General features: G+C 48.2%; 1 protein-coding gene across 1 annotated transcript in view; it reads right to left on the reverse strand.

Annotated features, from left to right (window-relative positions):
* The window catches only part of PDE4B (phosphodiesterase 4B), a 432,600-nt gene that overhangs the window by 384,190 nt on the left and 33,337 nt on the right, over positions 1-15,073 (reverse strand). The gene's annotated exons all lie outside the window — the stretch shown is intronic.

Here is a 15,073-nt window from a genome sequence, read left to right on the forward strand (position 1 = left end):
CAATAGATCCCACCCCAGCAACAATATACCACCCAGCAACAATGGACCGCCCGTTACAAAATACCACCCCGGCAAAAATAGATCCCACCCCGGCTACTATAGACCCCCAGCAGTAATAGATACCCCCAGAAACAGTAGACCCACCCCAGCAACAATAGATCCCCCCAGTAACAATTAACCCCACCACAGCAACAATAGACCCCCAGCAGTAATAGATACCCCAGCTACAATAGATTCCCTACACAACATTATACCCCCCCAGCAACAATGGACCGCCTGTTAAAAAATACCACCCCAGCAACAATAGATCCCACGCCGCATGTAGCTTAGGGGCCAGGTACATAGATTAGGGGGACACCCCTAATGGAGCAGCCGCCACTGGTAATAGACCCCACCCCAGCAACAATAGATCCCACCCCGGCAACAATAGACCCCCAGCAGTAATGGATACCCCCAGAAACTATAGATTCCCCCAGGAACAATAAACCTTGCCACAGCAACAATAGACCCCCCAGCAGTAATAGATACCCCCAGCAACAGTAGACCCACCCCCAGCAACAATAGATCTCCCCAGTAATAATAAACCCTTCATCAGCAACAATAGACCCCCAGCAGTAATAGATCCCCCAGCAACAGTAGACCCACCCCAGCAACAATAGATCTCCCCAGTAATAATAAACCCTTCATCAGCAACAATAGACCCCCCGCAGTAATAGATCCCCCAGCAACAGTAGACCCACCCCCACCAACAATAGATCTCCCCAGTAATAATAAACCCTTCATCAGCAACAATAGACCCCCCAGCATTAATAGATCCCCCAGCAACAGTAGACCCACCCCAGCAACAATAGATCCCCCAGTAACAATAAACCGCACCACAGCAACAATAGACCCCCAGCAGTAATAGATACCCCAGCAACATTAGAGCCACCCCCAGCAACAATAGATCCCCTACACAACATTATACCCCCCAGCAACAATGTACCGCCTGTTACAAAATACCACCCCAGCAACAATAGATCCTACGCCGGCAACAATAGACCACCCGCAGTAATAGATACCCCCCAGAAACAGTAGACCCACCCCAGCAACAATAGATCCCTCAGTAATAATAAACCCTGCAACAGCAACAATAGACCCCCCTGCTACGAGTTTCTAAAGGATGGGGGGGGGTCAGATGAAAAAAAAAATGGGGGGGTGCCTTACAGGTGTAATGCATGTGCCCCCCTGATGGTGGCCCTGCTTGTGTGCACGACTCTCAGTCCTGGTAACTTATAATGAAGACGTAGTGCGGGGCCCAGGAAGATGTCAATGAGGCGCCATCTCTATGGCCTCCTATACAGGTCCACATGTGCTCACTTACAGGCTGGGACTGGAGGAAGGAACGCACTAAAGGAATCTTATTAACCACTTCCTAAGGCTGGGTTCACACTACGGTTTTCCCGTCCGTCAGCCGCATACGATTTATATGTAAAACCGTATGCGGCTGAAACGGACGGGAACGTATGGAACCGCACATATGTACGTTTTCCATTGACATTAATGTTAAAGGAAAACGTATGCGGTTGCCATACTGTTTTAAAAACGACCGCAAAACCGTGGTTGAACACGGTTTTGCGTACGTTTAAAAAACGTTTTGCCAGCAAATCGTACGCACCCGGATGCATCTGAGTGCATACGATTTGCAATGCATTCTCTATCTATACGTTTTCCCGTCCGGGCCCGTACGTTTTCGATACTGAAATCGTATGCGGCTGACGGACGGGAAAACCGTAGTGTGAACCCAGCCTTACTGGGCACTTAAACCCCTTCCTGACCAGAGGACTTTTTGCGATTCGGCACTGCGTCGCTTTAACTGACAATTGCGCGGTCGTGCGACGTGGCTCCCAAACAAAATTAACGTCCTTTTTTCCCCACAAATAGAGCTTTCTTTTGGTGGTATTTGATCACCTCTGCGGTTTTTATTTTATGCGACAATTTTGAAAAAAAAAAAAAATTTTTTACTTGTTGCTATAATAAATAGCTAAATTTTTTGTTTACGTTTTTTTTTTATCCTCAGTCTAGGCCGATACGTATTCTACATATTTTTAATAAAAAAAAAAAATCGCAATAAGCGACTGGTTTGCGCAAAAGTTATAGCGCCTACAAAATAAGGGACAGAATTATTATTATTTTTTTTTTTTTTTTTACTAGAAATGGCTGCGATCTGCGATTTTTATTGGGACTGCGATGTTATGGCGGACACATCGGACACTTTTGACACATTTTTGGCGCCATTCACATTTATAATGCGATCAGTGCTATAAAAATGCACTAATTACTGTATAAATGTGACTGACAGGGAAGGGGTTAACACTAGGGGGTGAGGAAGGGGTTAAATGTGTACCCTAATATTAGTGTTCTAACTGTAGGGGGAGGGGGGTGACTGGGGGAGGTGACTGATCTGTGTTCCTATGTACAAGAGACACAGATCCGTCTCCTCTCTCCCTGACAGCACCGCTGTCTGCGAGAGCCGGGAATGAGAGATGATCTCATATGTAAACATATGAGATCATCTCTCATTGGCCGCACAGATCGCCTAGGAAACGGCCACTCCGATTGGCCGTTCACGGCGATCTGTGACTGGCTGTGTCCGAGGGACACGGCCAGCACAGCAGTTCCCCGCTGCGCGCTCGGGAGCGCGCGCGGGGAACGTGCAAAGGGGCGGCCGTAAAAAGACGGCCTGTTAGAGATTGGGAGCCGCGCTGAGGCCGTACAAAGTCGTACGGCCGTCAGCAAGTGGTTAATCGGAGAGTCGGCCTGGACTGGAAAAAAAAAATTGTAGCTTTTCTGTAAACATCAGTCTTGTTATGGCGATTGATGTACCACGAGGCGGCAATGTCATCTCCGAGAACTTTCCCAAATTGCTGCACATGAAAATACACAAAGCAGCAACTAAACAGGATGACAAAATACTCCGACATGAGAAGAAAGAGTGGAAGCACGGGGAAGAGATACGATCGGATTTCACTTGAGATCGAATTGCAGAACACTCGATATTGTATAACAAAGTAACAGTTCTAAGGATGGACTAGATAAGCATGACATTAAGTGGCTTAGTGGTTAGTTCTTCTGCCTTACAGCGTTGGGGGTGTTTGGTTCGATTCCTAGCCAGGGCTAGGTTGTGTTGAGGAGCAAACTTATTTCCTGTGATAGTCGGCACCATCTAGTGGTCATAATGTGGTATTTTTCGCATTCACACATTTTTTGGTAGTAGACAGTCTGAGGTATTTAGTAAGAGGCGTGGTGAGTTTTTTGAAGTTGTAATTTTTCGTCGCAATTTTTTGAAAAAGAAATAAATTAAATAAAAAAAGAAATTGGATTTTTTTAAATATATATATATATATATATATATATATATATACATACATATATATATATATATACACATATATATATACACACATACATATACACACACACATACTGTCACCGGTGCAGTACAGCAACATCAGGGACACTGACTGGTGACAATATGTAAAATAAATAAATAAATAAAATAAATAAAATTAAAAATAATAATATTTTTTTAACATTCTTTCTCTTTTTTTTCTTCTTTTACATACTGACAGAGTAGTTCAGTGTCACCATAGTTGGTCAGGGATTTTTTTTTACACTACTTGCTTGTTACAGTGATGATCCCTGTAACAGCAATCTCAATTTGAACTGTCATGAATGGCTTTCATTCATAACTCATTGTTTACTATTGTGATTGGCCCACAGCTATCACGTGGTACAGGGTGCTGTAAATGGCCCACAGCTTTCACATGGTACAGGGTGCTGTGATTGGCCCACAGCTATCACATGGTACAGGGTGCTGTGATTGGCCCACGGCTATCACATGGTACAGGGTACTGTGATTGGCCCACAGCTATCACATGGTACAGGGTGCTGTGATTGGCCCAGGTACCATGTGGTCACTGTTTTCTTTGTTTTTTTATTATTTTTTGAATTTAGATTAGGGATGGAGGTGCACCTCATTAAAAAAACAAATGACAGCAGCACCAATGCTCGCCTGGGGTCCTCTTCCTTGATGCCCCTCTACGGCTGCTTCGCCAGCTTTGCGTTACTCTTGGGGTGAGTTAATATTCGCTTTCCTAACACTCAAGTGCCTCTCCGCCAATCAGGTGCTTGGGCCTGTCACCTGATTGGCTGACAGACAGGTGCTGTGATTGGATGCCGCCTATCAGGAGTCCAGAGGACGGGAAGAGAGGACGGGAGAAGACATCGGGGAGTTTAGAGGACATCGCAGTGACCCGCTGCCCCACCGAGACAGGTAAATGCTGGACGGGCGGGGGATGGACAGTGGCAGCATTTGATGGGCACAGTAACAGCAATTGATGGGCACACTGGCAGCAATTGGTGGACACAGTAGCAGCAGTTAATGGGCACACTGGCAGCAGTCGATGGGCACAGTAACGGCAGTTGATGGGCACAGTAGCAGCAGTTGATGGACACACTGGCAGCAGTTGATGCACAGTAGCGGCAGTTGATGGGCACACTGGCAGCAATTGATAGGCACAGTGTCAGCAATTGATGGGTACAGTGTCAGCAATTGATGGGTACAGTAGCTGTGTTTGATGGCACAGTGGCTTCGCTGTGACCCGCTGCCCCACCGAGACAGGTAAGTACCGGGCGGGCGGGGAATGCACACTGGCAGCATTTGATTGGCACAGTAGCAGCAATTGATGGGCACACTGGCAGCAATTGGTGAACACAGTAGCGGCAATTGATGGGCACACTGGCAGCAATTGGTGGGCACAGTTGCGGCAATTGATGGGCACACTGGCAGCAGTTGATGGGCACAGTAGCGGCAGTTGATGGGCACACTAGCAGCAGTTGATGGGCACACTGGCAGCAATTGATGGGCACAGTGTCAGCAATTGATGGGTACAGTGTCAGCAATTGATGGGTACAGTAGCTGTGTTTGGTGGCACAGTGACTTCGCTGTGACCCGCTGCCCCACCGAGACAGGTAAGTACCGGGCGGGCGGGGAATGCACACTGGCAGCATTTGATGGGCACAGTAGCAGCAATTGATGGACACAGTAGAGGCAATTGATGGGCACACTGGCAGCAGTTGATGGGCACAGTAGCGGCAGTTGATGGACACACTGGCAGCAGTTGATGGGCACAGTAGCGGCAGTTGATGGACACACTGGCGGCAGTTGATGGGCACACTGACAGCAGTTAATGGGAACAGTAGCAGCAGTTGATGGGCACACTGGCAGAAATTGATGGGCACATTGGTGGCAATTGATGGGCAAAGTGGCTGTGTTTGATGGCACAGTGGCGGCAATTAATGGGCACAGTGGCTGCATTTGATGGACACAGTGGCTGCGTTTGATGGGCAAAGTGGCTGCGTTTAATGGGCATAGTGGCTGCGTCTGATGGGCACAGTAGCTGCATTTGATGGGCACAGTGGCTGCATTTGATGGGCACAGTGGCTGCAATTGATGTTTTTTTTTTTTTTTTCAGTTTGTTTGCGCCCCGCAAAAAATTTGGAGCAGCAGGCACCACTGATTGTAACCTGGATGCAAATAACATTTATTGATTTTAACATACCTTGTACTGTCCTTTGAGGGTACCGAGAATATCCTGCTGCCCCCCTCTCTCCAATGTTATGGTATTTAGAATGTGGCCCCCTACCTGTACATTGTAGAACACATGTTTCCCCTGAGCCGCCATTCTTGAGGAATTTATTTAAATGAAAGCTTTTATGCCGGAGTTCCCCTTTAAGTGATTGTTTATGATGAATGACCTGCAGATACAATAATTGGATGGGAGATGCGGCTCTGCATGGATCCGCCTGTTTTGCAGCACCAAGGGAACGGATCTCACCAAGCCCCGGAGAACGCGCTCTCATTCTGAAGGTGACATCACCGGCAGATAATAGAACTGGCTGATATCTGAGGGCAGCTTGGCCATCAAAGCCCAGAATGCAGGCTGCTTTGCTCCCGCCGCCGTTATTTCTCGCACCTGAAAAGAGTCGCAGGCGACGCAACAAACAAGAGTCCCTTATCAGACGTCAAACACAAACCGGTCCACGGCGTGCATCAGACGGCTGACTCTGGCCGCCGCGCCGCATGCAATTGGCAGCGGGGAGCTTTTTACAGCCTGACCTTTCATAGTCAGTGAGCATCTGCTTCCCATTCTCCCAGGCTTCCCTGAGCGCTGGTCTTATCTGGCCCTGACATTTTCCACCAGAGATGAACTCCTACAACCCATGGAGGCCAACGGCGGCTTTCTCTGGACAAGGTACAAATAATCAGCTTGGGTAATGCAAAGAGCAGCCTGTGTGTGAGAGATAAACCCCAAGGTTCGGTACCGAGAAGGAAGGAGGGGGAACCTGACAGCATTTGTCTGAGGATGGCAAACTTAAAGAGAACCCGACACGGCCCTTGCAAATGACTAGGGGGTAGATTCACATAGACTTACGACGGGCGTATCAGTAGATACGCCGTCGTAAGTCCGAATCCCCGCCGTCGCAACTTTAAGCGTATGCTCAAACTGAGATACGCTTAAATGTTGCTAAGATACGACCGGCGTAAGTCTCCTACGCCGTCGTATCTTAACTGCATATTTACGCTGGCCGCTAGGGGCGTGTGCGCTGATTTACGACTAGAATATGTAAATCAGCTAGATACGCAGATTCACGAACGTACGCCCGGCCGTCGCAGTAAAGATATGCCGTTTACGTAAGGGGTTTTCAGGCGTAAAGTTATTCCACCAAATACATGGCGTATGTTAAGTATGGCCGTCGTTTCCCGCGTCGAAATTTAAAAATGTTACGTCGTTTGCGTAACTCGTCCGTGAATGGGGCTGGCGGTAATTACGTTCACGTCGAAAGCATGCCGATTTGCCGACGTCATTTGGAGCATGCGCACTGGGATAGGTCCACAGACGGCGCATGCACCGTTCATTAAAAAACGTCAAATACGTGGGGTCACTAGTATTTTACATAGAACACGCCCCCAACCAGCCTATTTTGAATTAGGCGGGCTTACGCCGGCCCAGTTACACTGCGCCGCCATAAGTTTCAGCGCAAGTTCTATGTGAATACAGGACTTGCTGCTCAAACTTACGGCGGCGTAGTGTATCTGAGGTACACTACGCCCACCTAATTCTACCTGAATCTAGCCCTAAATGTTCAATTTTAACCACTTAAGGACCGGACCAATATGCTGCTAAATGACCCAAGGGGTTTTTGCGATTCGGGACTGCGTCGCTTTAACTGACAATTGCGCGGTCGTGCGACGTGGCTCCCAAACAAAATTGGCGTCCTTTTTTTCCCACAACTAGAGCTTTCTTTTGGTGGTATTTGATCATCTCTGTGGTTTTTATTTTTTGCGCTATAAACAAAAATAGAGCGACAATTTTGAAAAAAAATAATATTTTTTACTTTTTGCTATAATAAATATCCCCAAAAAAGATATTTTTTCCTCAGTTTAGGCCGATACATATTCTAAAAATCGCAATAAGCGTTTATTGATTGGTTTGCGCAAAATGTATAGCTTTACAAAATAGGGGATAGTTTTATTATTATTTTTTTTTACTACTAATGGTGGCGATCAGCGATTTTTTTCGTGACTGCGACATTATGGCGGACACATCGGACAATGTTGACACATTTTTGGGACCATTGTTATTTTCACAGCAAAAAATGCATTTAAATTGCATTGTTTATTGTGAAAATGACAGTTGCAGTTTGGGAGTTAACCACAGGGGGCGCTGAAGGAGTTAGGGTTCACCTAGTGTGTGTTTACAACTGTAGGGGGGTGTGGCTGTAGGTCTGACGTCATCGATAGAGTCTCCCTATAAAAGGGATCACACGATCGATGCAGCCGCCACAGTGAAGCACGGGGAAGCCGTGTTTACATACGGCTCTCCCCGTTCTTCAGCTCCGGGGAGCGATTGCGAGGGGGCGGATAGAAACGAATAGCCGCGCCCTCGTCCCGGATCGCTCCTGAAGCCACGGGAACCGCCGCATGTACCGGGGGGCCCGATCGGACCCCCGACCTACGTCTAGGCAGGGACATACAGGTACGCAAATGTGCCTGTCCGTGCCATTCTGCCGACGTATATGTACATGCGGCGGTCCGGAAGTGGTTAAGGAGAGATGCGGGGTCAATAAGACCCCACATCTCTCCTCCAGGCTGGAAAGAATGAGATTGTGAAAAAAAACTTCACAGATCTCATTCTTACTAGCCGCAATTGCGGTTTGTTTACTTACGGGTACCCGGGCGTGACGTCATCACATCGCGCCCGGGCCTCCGACGGTCATAGAGATGACTGGTGACCATCTGATCACCAGTCATCTCTATGCTGCACATCCAGCGGACGGCGATCATCTCTCCGGGCCCCCGATGGGACGGGAGAGCCCGGAGAAGCACCGGATGGCGGCGGGAGGGGGGCCAATCGCTGCCTGATCTGATTCAGCGAACTGATTCTGAGTCTAGCTGCTATTCAGGGATGCCATCAGGGGGGTACAGGCATTACACCTGTAAGGAACCCGATGGTCCCCAGGGGCCCGGGCGCCGCCCCCCCTGTTTTTTTTTTATTGATTTATTTTTCGTCTAAACCCCCCCCACCCGTCTTTAAAAAAAAGGAAAATAAAATTGTCTGACCCCCCCCCCCCACCTTAAGAAACTTGTGGCAGGGGTCCGCCTCCAGCCCCCCCCCCCCCTTTTTTTTTTTTTCATTTAACATTTTTTTTTTGTCTGACTTTAGCAACTCACGCCAGGAGAGAGAAGAGAAGACTTGACTTGACTTTGCTTATCATCTCGCAGCAGGAGACAGGAGGGTCCCCCCCCCCCCCCCGGTTCTCTGCTCCAGGGGGGCCCTGCCTAAAGCTGTGTAAGGGGCCCCAAAATTTGTGATGGCTGCTCTGCTGCTATTTATTGCATGTCTCAGAGCAGGTGGAAAGCGAAATTACATGGGGGGGGGGGGGGGGGGCAAGAAAATGTTTGCTCAGGGTCCCATCAATATTAAAGACGGCCCTGACAATAAGTACATTTTTTTTCCCAGACCGTGGACCACTCCAGTTAGAAATTTGTTCAGAAGCAAGAAAATGTTTCGATCCTTCACCTTTGATTTTTCTCGTGACTATGATTGAAAGCGTACTTCTATTTGTCCCCATTAAACATTCGAAAATTGAATTTGTTTTTCACAAAAGAACACAATTCCAACCATACTTGGCCACCTGAAGCCACCCTGCTGCCTATCTGGTGGCCTCTCCTTGTAGAATAAGAGGTTGGATGAATGAGGAGGGTCTATGGATGACAGCGGAACTATTTCCGCTCGAATTCCTCAGTAATGGATGAACGGTGACGTGAGCGGAGAGAGAAAAATAGAGGCTTTTACTGACGTGCGAGTGTCGAGGGTTACAGAAGGTCTGTTAGACTGTGTCATGCCGGGAGATAGGCAAAGATGTAATGGGGATAATTGAAGGCGCTGGAGTCTTTATATTAATGTTGAATATGCTAAGTCCTATCTACACCACAATTTTTTTTTACATTCAAAAGATGACTAAACCCCACAGCTGTCACCTTCGATTTCTATGGATTTGCTAAGCCAGGCTCCAGCAGGGAGTTAAGCAATCTTCCTTAGGGCTCGTGGTAGCCCCCTTTTTCAGTGTTGCCAACCGTCAGTATTTTTACTGGCAGACAGTAAAAAACAGGACATTTTCTCCTGCCAGTAATAGGAAAAGGTTGCCAATAAAAAATATGGCTGTGAAGCTTGGCTCGGTCCGGAGCCGGCAGAGACCATGCGAATGCCTGCTACAGTGTGTTCGGGGCGGCTCTAGGGAGGCGGTGCCTGTGATGTCATAGTGCAAGGGAGCTGTCATGGATATGTAATGTCTGGCAACTTACCTTCCTCTCCATGTGTTCACCTTAGAGGCCAGACTCTGTTATCTGGCTGCTTTTATCATCTCTCCTCCCTGTATGGCTCCACCCCAGGCCATATCAGGAACACTATATTCAGGGCCGATCCACCCTACAGGCTTACTATGCAAGCCACTTAGGGCCCCCGCAAAGCTGCAGGGGGGCCCCCCAAATTACTAGAGGCCCCCGCCTAGTGAGAAGTCATTTTCGGCTCCTCGCCCCGCTTCTCAACTCGCTGGCTGCATGGGAGAAGAGGTAAGAAGTCAGCACCCCCGGCAGCTCACTTTAATGTAAGATGTCAGTTCCGATAGCGGAACACCCCTTTCCCCCCGCTTCTCAACTTTATTATTTAATGTGACATGTAATTTTCGGTAGCCCCAGTGCACTGCAGGTCTGCCTTGCTTTTCAATGTTGTTTGTTAAGCATTGTGTTCCTGCTTGCCGTGTGCTGCGTTTATCTCTGTGTACCGATCTTGGCTTGTCCCCGACTATTCCTGTTTGCTTGTGTCCCTGACCTTTGGCCTGTCCTTTGCTTATCCTCGTCTGCTTGTGGCCCTGACCTTGGCTTACCCCTCACTATCTCTTGTATCCTGAGTGGCTGCTTCCCCTCTCTCCTCTATGCCCTACGGAGCGTGAGCTGGGGTACTCTGGGGGGCCGCGACCTGGATTCAGTTGCAGCCAAGGCCATCCTCACCACTAGAGGCTCTGGTGAATACCAGCTGAGTCTTAGACTCCACGCCCTGGGGAATCTTGGGCTCAAGCTTCCTGTGGGATCCCTGTTTGTGCTCCAGTGGACCTGCCTTCCATATCCACTCTGCAGCAGTCTGTCATAGGGTTCACTACCTTGTGGTGCACTCCTGACTCCAACGGGGTGCATCTGTCATCTGGCCACAGGTGACCTGACAGGAGCCAAGCAGAGCGGCCAGAGACACATTGGAGTTTTTTCATTGGAAATTCCGATGAATTCCATCAGAGTTTAGATATAGAACATGTTCTATTTTTTTCCAATGGAATTCCGTCGGAAATTCCGATGTGATTTGGCCGGGCAAAAGTCCGATCGTGTGTACGCGGCATTACCCTCTAATTTCTTACCCTCCTGAGTTCCGACGGAAAAAACGGTCGTGTGTACAGAGCATCACAGTGACAACCGAAGCTACTTATTTACTGTATCGAAAATAAAATAAAAATAACTATGTGTAGTGCCTGGTTACTTTAGGTACCGGTGCTATTTAAATTTAGAGGGGTATCCGAGTGTAGTTACACTCTGATCCAAATTGTTATGTTCAAAACAGGGTCTCTGTCTCAGCTTGGCTGTGCTGTGGGCTCATTCTGTTGTGCTGGAGTGTTCTTCTAACCCCTGTGCAGTAGGTGGCAGCAGTCGAGTCAAGGTTTGGGTGCTCTTCCCCAGCAGCCAATCGGGAGGGTTTAGCCTCGCTGTGCATGCTGGGGGAGGGTATTAATGGGGCAGAAACCATTGGTCTGGGTTCGTCTTCTTCGTCCAGTGTGGCACCCATCTTTAGGGTGGCCAAATCAGGGAACCCCGGCGTAATGGCCTACCTAGCCGGGGCGTGGGTGCAACGCGGTGTTCATGGTTCCGGGGCCATGTTGGCCCGGAGCATTTGAGCAGAGACGGGGACCCAGTGAGCGAATGGGTTTCAACCTCTGAGGATCCCAAGCGGTAGTGCTGTTCGGTGGGGAGTCCGTCTGAGGCGCGCCATTGAGAGGCTTGTGGTCCAATAGGATTTCGACAAACCACCAGGGAACAAGGTAGCCGGACACTGAAGGATTGGTCACCTGTCAGTCGGTACCTGGGCGACATAAAGAAGGAGATCCAGGCTTTGCCTCCGTAACTACAATCAGAGAGGGCCTGTGGCATAGGCGTCTCCCTGAAGTTCACCAAGGAGGGTCTGTGGCAGAGACTTTTTTCCTACAAATGTTCCGAGTGATACTCCGGCTGCCAGGTCAGTGAGAGAGGCCTGTCCGGGTACGCTAGACCCACTCAGGCAGGAATGGTACGGAAAGTGTTACATATTGGAACAGGACTGTTCCAAATACTACGCCTGAATCTGCTGTTCTCCTTCTTCCTGCAAACTCTATCCCTTTCATCACCAGTTCATTGTTTTTACCCGGCTGGGTAATAAAGAGCACAGCAAAGACACTTGTTGCGGACATTCCTTTACTATTGCAATACGCACAATTCACCCCTAGGAGGAGCCGCAAAGTAAATGTGCCACCCAAAACAACCAGCAGCTTCTCCGGGGGTAATGCTACATATGTTTTTGGCTTTATTATGTATCTTAAATCTTATTGCTAAATGCATATTGTACTTGTTTGTGGCCTAAATACTGAAATTTGCACTTAAAACGGTAATTTTTTAACCTTTGGAAATGCCAGTAAAAACATGGCTGTGCCAGTAAATTTTGGGTGGTTTGTCAGTAAATTTCATTTTGGTAGGTTGGCAACACTGCCCCTTTCCTAGGACTTGCACAGCAAACACAAAGATGATAGTGAGACAAACTTAAAAAAAAAAATAAGCCAAGTTTTCAAAAACCTCCAACAATAAACACGAACCGTAAAAAGCTCCCTCGCCATTTGTTTAATTCAGAAATCCATTACAAAGGAGTCTGACTTCCATTCCAATTAAAGTGTTGTGTTCCCCAGGGGACAAATTACAGGCAGTACCCGAGGTTACAAACAAGATGGGGACTGTAGGTTTGTAAGTCGAAACAGGTAAATTTTTTAAGAGTAGATTCAGCCAAAAAAAAAAAGGGGCAGATCCACAGAGCGAGTACGCCGGCGTATCTACTGATACGCCGGCGTACTTTCAAATTTCCCGCGTCGTATCTTTGGTTTGAATCCTCAAAACAAGATACGACGGCATCTGGGTTATTGACGAGCAATCGCGGGTGCCCGGCGGGGATCGTGCCCGCCGGGCACCCGCACAGGAGTCACGGACGAGCGAGGGTGCTGGTGCGCGCGCCCCTAGTGGCCGCAGAGAGAGCCAACGTTATTGTACGGGCTCTCGCACAGGGGAGCCGACCTGTCGCCGTAGAACTGCGGCGGCATGTCGGGAAGTAGTTAAAGAAGCACCCATCAAATGCAGCCTCACCAGCGCCCGTCAATGCAGCCTCACCAGCGCCCTTCAATGCAGCCTCACCACAGCGCCCCAGTGTGAACCCGGCCTCAAATAAACACAAAGAAGACATTTTAGTAAAGGGAGTTGGTGTGATTAGTTTTTCGACTGCTCTTGCTCTGCCTTTGTACTTCACCTTGTCATAATGTTTATCACTTTTTTTTTCCTTAAGTAGCATTTACTCTGTTCTAAAGAAAATCAATGCGTTTGAGAGAAAATCCCATAAGCAGACCGTTGAAAAAAAAAAAAAAAAATCACCCGCGCGTCCTTGTTGAGTTCCCTTTGATTGGAGAGCTCTGCCAGATCCATTATGATAAGACGCGGCAGCGCAGACTGAATTCCCCGGTAGATTGGGCTCTCCATGATACAGAGCCGTGGATTCTGCAAACGTCTGACGCAGAGCAGACAATTAAAACCACTGCTTAGCGGAAAGGTCAAGGGAAGGAAAGGGATTAGTCTAATTGTACTTGTCTGAGCAAGTGAAACTTTAAGACAGCCGACTCGGTAATGAAATGCAATAATTTTAGAGTTAGGCAATCAAGGGAGTCGGTGAACCATCATAAAAGAGGACATTCAGCAAAGGTCAGCGGCAAAACCACAAGAGTGGACTTCGGCTTACAGAAGAGTAGAATATATATATATATATATAAAGGTTCCTCTATACACTATATTGTCAAAAGTATTGGGACACCTGCCTTTACATGCACATGGGCAGGGCCGGATTTTCTCTCCCTGCCGCCCCAAGGCCAGGTTCCACAATGCACCCCCTCCCCACCAACCGAAACCCCCCCCCCAAATCAACGGAGAATGTGCGGCACGGTTAGATCAAATATGTTTTGTTAGTTTTTTTTACTTTTTTTATCACTTTTTTTATTTTTATTTATTTGTAGCTTGTCGCTTACTTTCTTAAATTTTTGTATAATTTTCTTATTATTTTTCTTATTATTTTTCTTATTCTTTACTTTATTATTATTTCTTATTATTTCTTTCTTTTTTATCAATTTTTTTTTTTCACTTAACTTTTTTGCTATCACACAGGAGAAAACAATTTCCTGTGTGAGAGCAATTGGAGGTGACATGTTCTCTTTATTGACCCTGTCACCTCCAAAACAGGAGTCCTAGCACTGTGCTAGAACTCCTGTCACAGCTGAGATGGGAAGAGCATCGGCAGCAGGGACAGGAGACAGACTCGGTGGCCGGGGGGAGGACGGAGTCCCGAAGACAGAGCCAGCAGAGAGAGGTATGTGGGGTGGGGGGGGGGGAGGGGAGGACGGACGGGAGCACATATTTTACAAGTGATTTCGGCGACATCGCCGCAATCACTTGTTAAGGAGCGAGCGGATTCCCCCATAACTTACCGCCCTTAACTGTATCTTCCGGGCGTCGGGGGACTCCATGCCACTGCCGCCCCTTGGAGCCCTGCCGCCCCAAGGCCTGGCCTCAGTGGCCTTGTGGGAAATCCGGGCCTGCACATGGGCCCGGATTCTCAAAAGAGATACGACGGCGTATCTCCAGATACGCCGTCGTATCTCTGCGTTGTGCCGTCGTATCTATGCGCCTGATTCTTAGAATCAGTTACGCATAGATATCTATTAGATCCGACAGGCGTAAGTCTCTTACGCCGTCGGATCGTAACTGCATATTTACGCTGGCCGCTAGGGGCGTGTACGCTGATTTCCGCGTCGAAATATGTAAATCAGCTAGATACGCGAATTCACGAACGTACGCCCGGCCGACGCAGTAAAGTTACGCCGTTTACGTTAGGCTTTTCCCGGAGTAAAGTTACCCCTGCTATATGGTGGCGTAATTGCGGCGCACCAATGTTAATTATGGCCGTCGTTCCCGTGACGAAATTTGAAATTTTTACGTTGTTTGCGTCCGTGAATGGGGCTGGACGTCATTTACGTACACGTCGAAACACGTCCTTGCGGCGTACCTTGATGCAAAGCACACTGGGATATTCCACGGACGGCGCATGCGCCGTAAGTGAAAAACGTCAATCACGTCAGGTCATGGATA

The sequence above is a fragment of the Rana temporaria genome, chromosome 7, assembly GCF_905171775.1.
Source record: "Rana temporaria chromosome 7, aRanTem1.1, whole genome shotgun sequence".
NCBI classification, from domain to species: Eukaryota; Metazoa; Chordata; class Amphibia; order Anura; family Ranidae; genus Rana; species Rana temporaria.